The sequence below is a fragment of the Lygodium microphyllum genome, chromosome 17 (genome assembly GCF_053477565.2).
Source record: "Lygodium microphyllum isolate KBCC chromosome 17, Lygodium_microphyllum_v1.1.10, whole genome shotgun sequence".
NCBI lineage: Eukaryota > Viridiplantae > Streptophyta > Polypodiopsida > Schizaeales > Lygodiaceae > Lygodium > Lygodium microphyllum.
Genome location: NC_141151.1, coordinates 24,281,965 through 24,297,490, shown reverse-complemented (window position 1 = coordinate 24,297,490; position 15,526 = coordinate 24,281,965).

Sequence of the window (15,526 nt, the reverse complement as noted above, 5' to 3'; positions counted from 1 at the left end):
GTAACCACCTTTTTGGAATGCATTAATTTCAACCTCTGTAGATTTACATGTCTAGGTTTGTGCCATATTTCAATGTCTGCAACCACACCTTTCCCTTTAATATACATAGTAGCATTTATAACAAGAATTCTAGCATCCAAGCTAAATATGCGGCCAACTCTACTTTCTTTTACAATCAACCTACTCTTATTATAAAGGTCTTGAATAATGCAACCCTTCACATTAAATATAAACACTTTATCTGACCAAGGACAAAGGGACTTATGCAATGCATGAGATCGGTAGCATGAATCATCACCCATCTCTACATAACCTAGAGTTTATAAATCCTATATTTCTCCTATTACAAGACATGTCACAAACACGGATCATGTAGCCAAAAAGAAGCAGAGGAAAACCAAGGAAGCCCAAGTCAAAAAGTGATTGAAGAAGCTCATTCCAGGCAGGAAAAGTGGAGGAGAAGGCAAGCTCAGAAAAAAAATTGGAGAGCACTGAATATTCTAGCAAGGTGCTCTCTCAAGGATGAAGGGTGCTTAGCAAGGTGCTCTCTCAAGGATGAAGGAGATCCTCCAAAGGCTCTCGCGAAGAAAGCATAGGGCGCAATGTAATTCATTTTATAAGAGCACTAGGTTGCCTCTTGTGTAAGTTGTAAAGTCTAAACAAACATAGGTGAAGGGATAAGGCAACTAGAAGGGAATAGGGAAAGAGGACCTTGGCAAGATGCCCGGTCATGTAAAAAAGGGGTTGGGCAACTAAGGGACTTAGGGCTTGTATATAAACGTGAAAAGTGAATGAGGAGCTTATTCTTTGATGTGTGGCAAAAGTGGTCTCTTCTTCTTCTCTTCTTCTCTCCTTCTTGCTTGCTTGTGTGTGCTTGAGAGAGGGAGTGTGAAGTAAGGGAGTGAGTGTGTGAGGGTGAGAGATCTTGGAGAAGAAGCTCACCATCATCTCCTCTCTTCTTCTTCTCTTCTCTTCTCTTCTCTTGTCTCGCATACAACTATGGAGGATGGAGCTCAAAGGAGGAGACTTGAGGTTGCTTGAGCTCACATCTCAAATCATGGAGCTATCGGCTTGTTGAGGGAGGAAGCTACTCATTCGAGCATCAATGTAAGCTCACTACACCCTCATAGGATCGAAGGTGCATCGGCTAGGTGAGAGATAGCCATTTGTGCTCACTTGAAACACTTGAAGCAATAAGTGGTCCATGGGTCTTGGCAGTTGAGTGTGAGCTCCTATTACATTTTGGTTTTGTTGTCAGGACCAAGAGATTCAAGTTTGAGCACTTGTGTTTGTCTCAAATCAAGCTTCAAAGTAGGGTTGCATCCCCAAACCAGTGCTTGATATAGGTAGGAGATTTGGGGTTTTTAATCTTCAAAATAAGTATTTTGGGTTTTTGATGAGTAGATAAGTAGGAAAATCATTTCAATACTTGGGTTTTGATTTTTGTTGCATTTAGAGTAGGATAGGATCAAGAGATCGAAGTGAATTGTAGCATGGGAAAAATAGGGTTGCAATCCATTGACAAGGCATAAGCACTAACGGGGTAGCGCTTGAGCATTAGAACAAAAGTTTAAGACCTAAGGAAGGGGGTTGAAGGCTCACTTTTAGCTTCTAACATGTGTGTGTGTGTGTGTGTGTGTGTGTGTGTGTGTGTGTGTGTGTGTGTGTGTGTGTGTGTGTGTGTGTGTGTGTGTGTGTGTGTGTGTGTGTGTGTGTGTGTGTGTGTGTGTGTGTGTGTGTGTGTGTGTGTGTGTGTGTGTGTGTGTGTGTGTGAAGAGAGAGAAGAGAGTCTCCAGGGCCAAAGGAATGGATCGATTGACTTGTGTGGAGTTTTTTTACTATTCCACATATATATAAACCTTGCTCCATGTCTATTTTTGCATTCTGGAAGGTTGTGTGTCCTAGCATGCCCACAATTATTGCCATCGATTCGATTTTAGCCTCAATTGGAACCACAGTCGTCAGAATCGAATGCAACTAACTAAGTTTGATTCCTAAAATCTGTCTGATTCTGGATAATCAGACCGTCCAATTTTGGAAATCGGATCACCCAGACACCACCCAACCCGTCTAATCAGACACATGGCCCCTTCAATTTAGACAATCGAGCACTAGGACAATTGGACTCATGCAAATCGAATGCCCCAAAATCGGATCACCTAGGAATCAAACGGACCTAAATCAAATAAACAAAAATCAGATCATTGGCCACTCGGACCACCTACAATTGAATGCAAAAATCGGATGAGGTAGAATCAGACCATCCTCATCACTGAAATGTCTGATTATGAGGATCGAACACTACTGAATCGAACCAAAATTTTGACAGGAAAATTTTACAAATCTAGCACGTCCTAGGTAAAGCAAAACACCTACCACAATCGAACACGGTTTCTAAAGCCTTACAAGCACAATTGACCTTAGAAATGGCAGTCAAATGGCTAAACACAACCACTAGCCGTCACATCAGCTTTTAGTCCCTTTTAGAGCGGTACACTAACCCCCAGATCCCCATTTGACCTTATCAAGCTGAGTAGCATAGCGTAGACCCTAGAGACCAAAGTGAGTGACCAGTGAGACTGAGTATAAAGCCCTATTTGGTCGAGAACTTAGTCCAAAGTGTTGAAGCTGCATTCATTATCTCGTGTTCACACCCACATTGTTTTCAACACTTGAGGTGCACCTGGAAAAATTGAAAGCGTGATTTCACATAGTGCACGAAAAAGAGCACCACACACACACTAAGTGAATGTAAATTGAGATTTGTTTGTAAACAAGAAGAAACACACAAACTGAATTAACAGAATGGACCCACTAATAGGTGACAACCCTCAAACTTGGATGAGTGACCAAGCAACCCCAATTGGTAGGACCAAGTGATAGACATAACACAGAAGGCCAAACACATTGAAGGAGCAACACCATTGGGAGCACGACGCTGCCCAACTTGATCAACCTCATCGACAATTTAGTGGAGCAGGAGACTGCAAATATGGTAGAACCCAGTATAAACTGCAAAAACAACAAGCTCGACCTGCAGGATTTTCCAGTCGAAATCTAGCGGATGGTGGATGAATACGATGCACAAACCAGGTTGGACCACCATGGCAGACCATCAGAGGACATCATAGTGGACCTCGAGGAGGAAAGAAAGATGGCATGGAAAGCCTTGTAAAGCATAGCAGCATACAACCAGCAACAACAAACTAGGAGATTGTGCCAGGACATAGAAATGTGAGAAGTCCAATGTGTGCTAGCACTCGCCAATAGAAATCGAACATAACCAAATGTAGAGAGGGAAAGAGCACTAGATGCTGACTTAATGCTGAGCGAGCTTCTCACAAAGCAACTAATAGACAACACCTCAGCAGAATAAAGCACAGCAGCACTAGCAACATCGTTGCTTGTAGGATACCAACCAAGCAATGACTATTACAGTTTTGTAGAGAATTTTGAGTAGGTCTGCAAGGCTAAACAGCCTCACAGATCTCACTCAGCACTCACAAGCTTTCAGCCTATGCTTAGGCGATAAGGATAGGATGTGGTACACAAGCCTAGATGCTGTAGAGCACAACAATTTCAATGACCTCAAGAGTCTCTTCATTAAGAGATTCTTGGAGGCCAGGTACTCTAATAACCTTATTGTGCGGCTGATGAATGCCAAGCAAGGGGACAAAGAGGACATCATGGACTATGTTACTCACGTGCAGAGACTCTATAAAAGAATCCCCACTAATGAGCAACCCACTGAGAGAGCGGTGTCCACATTGTTTATCAATGGAATACGTTGTGCAGAGACTCTATAAAAGAATCCCCACTAATGAGCAACCCACCGAGAGAGCAGTGTCCACATTGTTCATCAATGGAATACATTGTGAGGAACTCTACAAGGCCTTGGCATGCAACTCAAGCTTGCAGAGAGATGCACTAGCTAGGGTCTTTGAAGAGGCCATACGATTGGATGACCAGCTTAAGGAGAGAAGCTCCAAGAGCTCGAATCTAGATGAAGTCGACTCTAGAACCCCAGAAAGGGCAACAACATCTAGCAGACGATCATGCCCGAGCAACCAAGGTAAAGGGAAGGGCATTGACCCAGGCCCAGAGTTGGCAGAGATGAAAATGGAGCCAAGCAGACTACAAGAAATGATGAGGAGACCTACATGGCCACATGTCCAATGCATGTATTATGGCAAAAACCACCTTTCAGCTAAGTGTCAGGACCCTAGGTCCCAACCTTGCACCAACAATTACAGTAGGTTTGGCCACGATACCATGCACTGCAAACTGTCGCGGAGACTCCCATACTCACAACCTTACAACCAACCTTACCTAGGGAATAGGCCTCCGAATTTCTTTGGGAAAGGAGCTCCGTTGGCCCTTCTGGCACCTAACAATGCAAAGTTATTCATCCCTAGGATGGAGATCAATCCCACAAGCATACCTAGGCCACCTGGACCTGCCGGCAAAGTGGAGCTCGAGACCCTCGATAGGGAGGGCATAGGCTTCTTCAATGGGAGTTGCATAAAGAAGTACTCTCCTCCCACACATCCATTGCACGAACCCCCCATGCTAGAGTCCCCTGTGAAAGTCTGAGTTGCCACAATAATGGAAATTGAGGAGGAATATGAAGAGGCAATAGCACCCGCTTACTTGCGCATAATGGTCACTGCCCAACAGACACATACCTTTGACGCATTGATCGATGAGGGAGCTGATTTCAATATCTTAACTCATGATCATTGGACTCAAATTGGTTGCCCACAACTACAACCTACCAACACTAAACTTAGCCCATCTAGGGGTCAATAGTATGCCCTTCTAGGAAAGTGCAAAGTAGTAGCCTTTATCGAGTTTGAAGGCATACCCATAATCTTTTACATGTTGTTGAATACAAAAGACATTGGTCAGGAATCACTATTAGGACACTCGTTTAAAAAGCAAGCACATTGTCATGTCGACTACGAGTCATAGTATATTCACCTTACTATTGGCAATGTACGAATAGTCATCATGGCTTTCAGCAAGGGTAGTGCAGCTTCATCAAGGCTTGTAAGGCCACTAGTAGAGAAACCCACCATCAAGTCTAAGGAGGGGGGTTGAGACTTGTCACACCCCGCCACGCCACCCTCAAACGTGACTATATAGAGTCGCATGAGAGATCAGGTGCTAAAACCACAAAAAGCTCAAGCTAGGAAGCCTTCTAGAGCCCAACATCATTGACCATGCAACACTTCAATGAGTCTATTGCCCAAAACTACAACTTGCTAACTCCAAACCTACTCAACCCAATAGTAGCATTGTTAGTGCTACTCAAGCCTCACGAACATCTGGCAGCGCTGTTAGAGAAAACACACTAAGTGGAAAGCTACCAAAAAGAAACAAGTGAGCTAAAAGCAAAGCTCAACGTTAAAGAGGGAGAAGAAGATAAGTGGTGGAAGGGGCTTGATGAAGAGCATCAAGAGCTAATCGACTTGCAAAGGCAATACAAACTCCTCATAGTGCAAAATGAAGAACTAATAGGGAGAATGGACAAGATCCAACAAGCCATGGATCAACTTGCAGCAAAAGAAGCAACAAAAGCCCTATAGAGGCAAGCACAAGCTCTACAGTCAAGAACCCACAGACCACTTATTTTTCAAGCATTTCAAGTGGGCACTAATGGCTACTTGTCACATAGCCGACGCGCCATCCCTCTCTATGAGTGTTGTGAGCTTACCTTGATGCCTGATTGAGTTGCTTCCTCTCTCAAGCACTCCGATAGCTCCATGCTTCTTGATGCAAGCTCAAGCATCCTCAAACCTCCACCTCCAAGCTCCATCCTCCATAGTTGCACACGAGACAAGAGAAGAGAAGAGAAGAGGAGAGAAGAAGAAGAGAGGAGATGGTGGAGAGCTTCACCTCCTTGATCCCTCACCCTCACACTCTCACACTCCCTCCCTCAAGCACACACAAGCAAGCAAAGAGAAGAGGAGGAGAGAAAAAAAAGAGACCACTTTTCCACACACCAAAGAATGAGCTCTCATTCATCTTTTAAACTTTATATGCAAAGCCCTAAATCCCACTTGGGCAATCATCCCCTTTTTACATGGCCGGTCATAGCCTCTAGGCCCCTTTTTCCATTGTCCTCCTATCTTCCTAGCTTTTTTCCTACTACCCATCTACCTTTACAATTTGCATGGCCGGCACTCTTAAAATAAATCATGGTGTGCCTTGCACTCTTTTACAAAAGCACTGAATTGCGCTTTTTCTTGTGCATCTTTCTCCTTGATTTAGGACTTTTCTGCACTTCTTGTCTTTCTATATTTTTTCTAGTGCACATTCGTCCCCCATTTCACTTTTGCCTTGGCCTTATCTTCTGCTTTAAATTTTCTTGATTTTCCTCCTTGTTTGTCTGAGGGATAACATGACCCCCCTCCTAGACGAGTGCCAGTCCCATGGCACTTGCAGGTGGTGAGGGGGGACGATGGTGATGAGTGGCCAAGGGGTTCTTGAGGTTGTGGACATACCATGTTGGGGGGGTGTTGGCGGGATTTCTAGAATTGGAAGGCTCTTGAGTTTGAAATGAGCCCTGGTATTGGAGGGATTTATAGACCTGTTGGAGGGATGTATGGAACTGGAAGGTCCTTGGAGCTGGGTAGGGGCCCTCGTATTGGAGGGATTTTTGGAACTGAAAGGCCCTTACGTTGGATATGATCCCTGGTCTTGGAGGGATTTACGGACCTATTGGAGGGATTTTTGGAGCTGAAAGGCCCTAGAGTTGGGTATGATCCCTAGTGTTGGAGGGATGTTGAGGAGCGGGTCCATCTTTGAAATTCAAAATGGTGTTAGATGGATCCATGCTTGGAGGATGGCATGTGGACAGATCCGTCTTTGAAATTTAAGATGGCGTTAGACGGATCCATCATTTAAACCTTCGTGGTGGCTGAGTTCGCCTGCACTATTCCAAATGAGCTTCTTCATTCACTTTCAGATCGAGGCTGTTGCATCTGCCCCTTGCTTGGGTGGGCTTTGCCTGATGGCATAGGACGTAGCATGGGGAGTGCATTGCATGGATGATGAGGTCTCTGAAGCTGGTGGCAAGGCCTTTGCTTGTACCTGGAAAGAAAAGAAAGGTGCATTACCTGTGGGTGTGTGCCCTTGTCGTGTGGTGCATTGTGCGCATGCTAGTTGGGTGGTGCTTAGGGTGACATGTCTCTAACCATAGGCGAGTGTTACCTCCCTGGGCTTGTCCTACCCTTGATGTGCCCTAGGCATGACGTGGGGGGTCAAAATGAGGCTAGGGGGTTAGGGACGGAGCCGGCCAACCGAAGCCACTGAACATACCTAACTTGAGGACCCCTAGGTGTAGTGGCTATGATTGATGTGCAACTTGTGGTGGCTACGTGTGATATCTCTTTTTTTTGCCTATATAAAATTACATTGTCATGATAGAAGTTTAATCTTCATCATCGAAGTGAAGTGGGGAAGGAGGCTTGATAGATCTACTAATGAATTGGCGGCTTTGGAGATACCTCTTGAGGTTTAGGTAGAATAAAGGGTAGTAGTGGAGAGGAATGGATGGTTGCTATGCGTGAAGTGACTATCATTCATGTCCTCTAGCAGAGATAAGCAAAATGAAGGCAATAGGGTAGCTCACATCATTAGTCGAGCCATTCCGCAACTATTTATAGTGTTAGGATCAAAATGGAATATGAGAAGTCTGCACTCCTGTGGAGTGGGATCTTGCCTAAGGAGTATCCTAAGCAATTTAAGGTAGTTACAAGCAGTAATAAAGGCGGGGTGAGGGCATGAGGAGAACTCATTAGTGAATTGAATTAGGGTATCGTACAAGTTTTCTAATGTGAAGATGAGGGTATCCTTATATGTAGTACAATGAGGGTTATAGATTATAGGGAAGTCGTAGTGGCCGTGAACACTGGGGTCAAAATCCACTCTGACCCTTGGAGAGTAGGGCATAAAGGTTGGGTTGTTCCTCTCGAAGGGTTGAGTGTTGCAAAAAGCCATCCAAGTGTCTAGGTTGGTGTCGTAGCCCTTCTTCTCCATGTAGGTTGGCATTCGTAGCCATGCACAAACCTTGGTATCTCAAAAACTTTATTTTGCCAAAATTTAGCATCTTCAGTGGCCCATAATGTGAGGTTCTGCTCTCTTTCCTCTAGCCATCTCTATCTGAGCCTACTACCGATGTTAATCACCTTCTCCACCACCTTTATGGGTAACACTCTTCGCAAGGTGGTGGAAATTTGGAAGTTGAGGTCAAAAGGGCTCCTGGCCATTTCTTGCCTCTCTCCCAGATTATAAGATTGGTAGGGAAAGTTGCCAAGTCATCGTCCTCGCATGGTGGGATAGTTGCCTGGGGTGCCCTCACTCCCTTGGCATTCCATTTTCTCCTTGTCTTCTCCACCATTTGTTTTCTTCTTGCCCTCAGTACCGCCTTTCTTTCTACAAAGGTTTCTGTGTATTACTGCTTTTCAAGCTATGGGAAGGAGGCGGCGGCTCAAGCTCTTCTTCGTGTGATCGCATTTCAAAGGTCACATTCACCTTCCTCTCCAGGCTTGGCTCCTGCTGCTCTTCTTCAAGGAATCCGAGAGCGTCCACTTCCTGTGGGGTTAGGATTTCCAATAAGAGTACAATGGTTCATCCCTTTGACATGTCCACCTTGCTTCCTCTTCTTTTCTGTATCCTAACTCCATCATAATACTTTCTACCTTTGAACTCACATCCATTTTCCATCCTTCTCCCTTCACATAATATTCCATCATTTCTTCCTCTTCTGGGACTGCTTTGTTTTGGCATTCTTCAGGATAGGGGTAGTTGGTGTAGAGGTATTCTCCTTCCGGGTGGTAGTCGATGGGGACATCTTCAAGGTAGCAGTATCCATCTCCTTCAAGAGGGTATTCATGGTCGAAGTATTGATGTTCAGGGTATTAGTCTTCACGGTAGTAGTCGGGGTAGTAGCAATCAACTTCTTCTTGGGGGCAAGGTGTTAGTGTCGAGCTCATCCTCCCCCTTGTCTTCATCTTCATCTTCGTCCGACCAGATTTCTTCTTCTTCTTTCACTTGTTTCTGCTTCTCTTGGCTATTCCGTTCTTCTTTGGTTGGCTTCACTCCATTCTTCAGCTCTTGGACTCTTTTAGCCCGCATCTACTTCAAATATGGTTTGGCCCTCTCTTTGCCTTCTTCAGATGATCCAGAGATAGTCTCCCAATCTGACCTCAACATGATTTTCTCTTGTAGCTCTGTGTCGAGGTCTCGGGCCTTCTTCACTTGCCATAGTCTGGCTCTCTCTTGCACCATAATCAACTGGTAGTCCACCTCTTCCAGGTCTTCATCCAACTCTTCAGCCTTCTCTTTGAGGTCATCTTGCACATCGAAGTGGCATTGTTCTTCTAGGCATGGGCTGACTCCGCTAGGTTGTGGCGGCATCTGCATTCGTGCTTTCAACGCTCTACGAGCCATTCCTAGTTTCTTCTTCATGGCCACCATGGACTCTCCCTCCTCTGCCAGAGGGTGATGTCCAGTAGGGTACTCAAGAAGGCGCGTTGTTGCATTTGGAATCTCATCTGGGTGGCCTTTGCTCTGCTTTCCCCTAGCGCTTTATCTTTCTCTGCTTGAGCCAGGCATCGTGCCAAGGTCCTTACCCTTTCTTTAGCATGGACTGTCCACTCTTTGGCTCTCTTCATCATCTCCGTGGAGCTCTCCCCCTGCCTGCATGCTAGGGATGTTATGATCGACTCTCGTTCCTTCCCCATGTGAGTGAGCTCCTCCTCTTTTTCCAAGTGCTCAATCTCTCTCTCCAACCTCTCCTACTTATCTATTTCTAGGAATACTCTAACTATGAGGTCTTCAACCTCTCAGTGATGCTCCTCCTGTTCTTGTTCCCTCTCTGCTTCCCTTTTAGCCAGATCTTCCATGCACCTGATTGGACTCTTTGCAATTGGGCTTCCAAGTCCTGGTGTTGTAGTATCAAGATTTTATATTCACACTGCAGTGCCACCAGCTCCTAGTTTTCCTCTTCAAGTTGCTACCTCTGGGTTTTCTCCTTTTCCTCCCTAGCACTGAGGTTGGCCTTTAACTCACTTATCTCTTTTTGGTACATGACGACCTACCAAGTTTTTTCCAATTGGAAGGCCACCACTGACTCCTTTTTGGCTTCCAGCTTAGCCACCGCTATTATTTTTTCCTCCTTGGCCTTCTCGAGTTGGGAGAGAAGCTTCATGATGTAATCATCGTAGTTAGCAGGTGACATCACAGTTGTGGGGATGGGAGACGTGGAGGCCCCCAACTTCTGCAGCTTAGGATCATGCCTTGACTTGGCATTTGTTGTTGTTGCATGTCTCTTCTACCCTACAATTGGGGCTTCTGTGCTCTTTGATTGAGCTAGCTCTTTGTTGACAAAATATTGTACCCAAGTCATAAGGTTAGTGGCATCTACCATGGCTGGGGGTCTCTATGTAAGTGTTATCGTTGCGAGGATATGCACCATGAGGGGAAAAATGGGATCGATGGGGGCTTTGCCTTTGCCTTTCTGCACCGTAGTTGGGGTGTCTTCAGACACCTGATTGTTGGGGCTTGGGCCCTCCTCCCTCCTTGGGCTCAAGGTGTCCATCTCACCCTATTTGTTCTGCTATTCTATTGATATTTTCTTGGCAAGCTCAATGTCTCCCTCTTCCTTCTTCCTGAACTCCTCCTCTTGTTATGCGGCTTTTCTCTTCCTCTCTTCCTCCACTCTTCTTGACTCATTCCTGGCTTTTCACAGATCGGCTTCCTCCTTTCTCTTCCCCTCTTCCTCTTGCTTTTTCTGTGCCATCTTCTTTTTGGGTGTCCTTGCCTTGCTCTTGCTGGATTGATTTTTTTGCTCACCCTCTTCTTCACTGACCGTCCTCTCACTTGATTGTTCTTTGTCTTGACAAGGAGGTGACATGTTTGGCATTTCATCCGATCCCTCTTATCCATCTTGCGCCTCTTTTATCGCCTCTCAAATAAGGGCGGTCAAAACTCCTCTATATCCTATGAATGATGCCTTGGCTGAGGGCTTCTTCCTGTCGATTCCCTTCGATGTTGGGGATTCTCCACCTGTTAGTCTAGTTCCAAGGGCTAGAGTCCTAGTTGATTGATCCATGGTTTTCTTGATGTAGCCATTCCAATCCACTTCATGCAGTGAATGAGCCACCATGCTCTGCAGCACGGGCACACGGATTCTATGCATGAGTGAATTGTACCTTAGGCTAGAGAAGAGGGTGTGGATCACCTTTGCTTGTAATCTGATTTCTGCATCGGGAATGTCCTGGATACTTATGCCATCATTTGTTAAGACGCTTTCCTTCTTCATCCCCAACATCGCATAGACGTCTCTTTTGTGCCTTTTCTCCACCTTTGGTTCCAATCCCCGTGCCTTTTCCACCAAGGTTTTGTTGGGTAGGACCTGAACCTGCTTGGTTCCTTCCCTGCTTGCCAAGGACACTGTCCCACTCTCCTTATCAAGGTCATATGTTCTCAGTAATTCCACACACCTAGTGTGGTGGCTCTTGTCCAAACTTTTTGATATACGCGGCGAGGTTGCACTGATCCACAATCCTCCTAACAACTTCCTCGTTGGTCACCACCCCTTTGACGTTGTGGATGCTCCTAAACCTGAGCTGGTCTGATTTTCAAGGGTTAGCCCCGTACTTTGCTCTTTCCTCTTCCGTGAAGGGTAGGTGATGGGCTCGGTCTTGCTATGACATCCTATCATAAGCCATGGTTTGCCATTAGTGCTTTTCCACCTAGCTATTCACTGAAAGAAAAGACTTCATGCCTAGTAGATCAAATTATTTTTAGTACATAATTAGACTTTTTCCTCCAAACAATCTAAGTCCATTACTTTCAAGTTTTATTGTCAATTCCTCAGTCATCACAAGTTGCTTCGTCCTACCATTGAGGTCCCTCATGTCCCGCATGTATTATTTTCCTTTATGGTTCTTATTATGTGTTTGGTTTATTTCACCATGCCTCCCTCTCTTTGAATTGAGAAGAATTCTTCCTAGGATTAAAGGGTTAGAGGATGACGGTTGTTTAGCACATAATGTGAGAGCTTTACCTTCACATGAGCTAGGCATAGAAATTCAGATTATACTCAAGATTAGCATAGCTATCCATGTCGAAAGGGCAAACGCCTATGTGTGTAATATAAGTGAGGACATCAAGCAAGAAGTCACCGGAGTCCATTTGACTAGCAACATGCAACTCCTCCTCTATTATGATGCGATCTAAATACGGATGTCCCTCAATGTGTTCTTTTAGGGGTCGGTTACAAATAGAAGTCAACACCCTATAGGAAGTTGGAGCGACATAGATTGGGGTCATACTCAGATGCCTTGATTGCACGTCATTGTTCTGCATTGATCATTATTTGTTGGTATCCCGCTTGCTCCCATTGCAATCGTAGAGCGCACCATTTCCACAAGAAGGAAGAGTCATGGTCGGTAAGCTGTTCCAACTTTGTGATTTCTTGATTTGTGGTTGGGGCTGTATTCTTGTTATATGGATAAAGAGATGTTGCTTGATGGCTTGCTCTTGGGATATCTTAGTTGCAATTAACTCCTGAGCTGCTTCGAAAGCCTTGATGGATACAAATTCTGACTCTTCCAAGAGCAAGGGAGTGTTCGTACTTTCATCACTATAGGTTCTTTCAAGAGGCCTAAGTCTAGTCATTTGTAGCTTTTAGCCAGGGTATTGAAAGTAGTGTCCAAGCATCGGAGGCAAGCAACCAAGTCATCCCCTGTATTTTCAGCAAGGTCTACGACCAAAGTTAGAATTGATCATCGCTCATAAGAGGGTCAAGGCCGGGGGGCGGTTGAGGCTTGACAGGACTAGATAATTCAGTTGTTAATGGTTGCAACGTGGTTTGCTTTTTAGGTTGGACCTTGGTTTTCCCTCTGATGATTTTGGTGGTAGTTGCAATTGTCGTGCTGCTAGATGCATTTGAGATCTGAGTGGCATCGTGTGCGCGAGAATTGGGCATTTTGTTAGTAGTGGGTTGTGATTTTGGGTGATAGATTAGTTCAGGCTTTGCAGAGCTAGGCTTTGGAGGTTCTATGGACTTAGCGGCCTGATTTGCTTGTGGTTTGAGTGTCTCAGGCATGATGTTGTGGGTGGTCAAGCTTGAGGATGATGCTTGCATAGGGTGTTTGGTCGCTTCGGCTTTAGGCATCCAAATCCAGGTGTTACCCTCATAGTAGCCTTGCATGCGCAATAATGTCTTAGGGACCCATCATGGCTGACCGTGCATCAATGTTTATGGTTCAGCCTTGGCCTCCTAGGTTTTGGGTGCTAATGGTTAGCCTTGTGAGGCTGTGGATTTCTATTCCTAAGGGGCGCTCCCTGTTTTGAATTGGGGTTCATGGGCTTCAGTGTTGGTTCGAGCGGGTTGCTAGCCTCGAGGCTGGATAGGTTGTGACAAGTCACGACCCCCCTCTTGAGACTTGGCAGTGAGTTTCTCTACCAGTGGCATTGTGAACTTGAAAAGAGTGACACTGCCTTTGCTAAAATCTATAACTATGCAAACGTTACCCATGGCTAGGTGGATGCGCTACGACTCATAGTCGACATTGCAATGAGCTTTCTTTTTCTTGAAAGTTCATCCTAACATTGATTCTGTGCATGCATCCTTAGTGTTGGGCAACACATAGAAAATTATTGGCATGCTCTCAGACTCGATAGAAACTACAACCTTGCACTTTCCCAAAAGTTTGTAGGGTTGGCCTCCATAAGGGGTGAGACTAGAATTAGTAGGTTACAACGGCACTTTGCCAATTTGGGTCCAATGGTCATGGGTTAAGATATTAAAATCAGCTCCCTCATCAATCAATGCGTTGATGGTGCATGTGTGCTTAGCGGTTATCATCATGTTGAGGTAGGTTGGTTCTACTACTTCCTCATCCTCACTGTCCATCTCAGTGATGGTGGCTACTCGCACGTGGATAGGGGGTGCTAGGATTGGGGGCTCATGCAATTGGTGCATGGGAGGGAAATATTTCTTTTTACGACTGCCATTGAAGAAGCCTATGCCTTCACCCTCTAGGGTTTCGAGTTCTATATTGCCAGTTCGACTGATGGTCTGAACCTTAAAAGGTCCTAGTCCCCCAAAACTTTAGCTTTTGCTTATGTCCTTTAAGTGAGTATAGCAGCACTAAGTCACCCTGTTCGAAGCTGCACTGCTTGACATGCTTGTCAAACCAGCTTTTGTGTCTTGCCTTCTTGCATATGAGCACATGGGTGGCTAGAAGCCGGGTTTCCGTTAAGCGTTTGAGCTCAATCAAGTGTTCAGTCCATGCCCGCTTCCCATCCCACCTTTCTTGAAGGGCGATTCTGAGGCTTGGTATGAAGAATTCCAAGGGGAGGATTGCCTCTGTGCCATATGTCAATCTAAAGGGGGTCTGCTATCTTGTAAGCCATGCAGTAGGCCCATAAGGCCGCCATCAATTTGTTATCCCAATCATTTTGTGAAGCAAAGAGAACCTTAGTCAGGACGTTTATTAGGATTTTATTTGTTGATTTGGCTTGATCGTTTGCCTATGGTTAATAAGGCGAGGATTTCCCATGGATGGATTAGGAAGGAGGACAAGAGATGAGCTATTACTTCATTGATGAAGTGGGTGCCTTAGTCGCTAGTTTGATGGGGTGATCGAATCATGAGATCAATTGCTCCCATAGGAACTTAGAAGTGGTCCGAGCATCATTCTTTCTTGTGGCTCGCGCTTTTGTCCATTTTGTCATATAATTGGTAGCCACAATAATGTATTTGGCTTGTGAATACTGTGTTGCAGGACTAATGGGTTTGTTGAAGTCAATCCCCCATTTCTCAAAGGGTTGTGATATGATAATTAGGGTTAGCTCCATGTGATCCTTGTGAATCGAAACTTTGGTCCTTTCGCACTCGTCACAGTGCTTCATAAAGCGTGTAGCATCTCGAAAAAGGGTAGGCCACCACAGCTAGAACTACAGCACTTTGCGAGCTCTAGCGTCTCCACTAAAATGTCCTCCTTCACGATTCCACCGTGTGTCTCTATCAACACATCATGCATCTCATGTTCACACATGCATCTGCGCAGTAACCTATCTTGTCCCAACCTGTAAAGTTGGCCAGCTATTAGCTGATAGGGTTGGATTTTCAGGATGAGCCGCCTAAGTCGCGCTTTTTCTATCTGTCATTCCAGTAGTCCGTGTTGAAGCACTTGAACTATGTCATCTACCGAGTACGGTGTGAAATTAGCTTTAAACAAATCTTCTTCGTTGGACAAGCAGAATAGATGTGCATCTAGTAGCTCATCCATAATGCCCTATCCAGTCAGTTCTCCCTTGGGGATACGAGACAAATGATCAACCATGCAATGCTACTTCCCTTTAGGCACCACCACAAAGAAGTCAAATTCCAAAAGCAAAAGCAACCATCTAGCAATGTGTCCTATAGCACGTGGTTTTTTAACCAAATACAACAAGCCTTGATGGTCAACAAAGAAAGTAAAAGGCATAGCCAAAAGGTAATGTC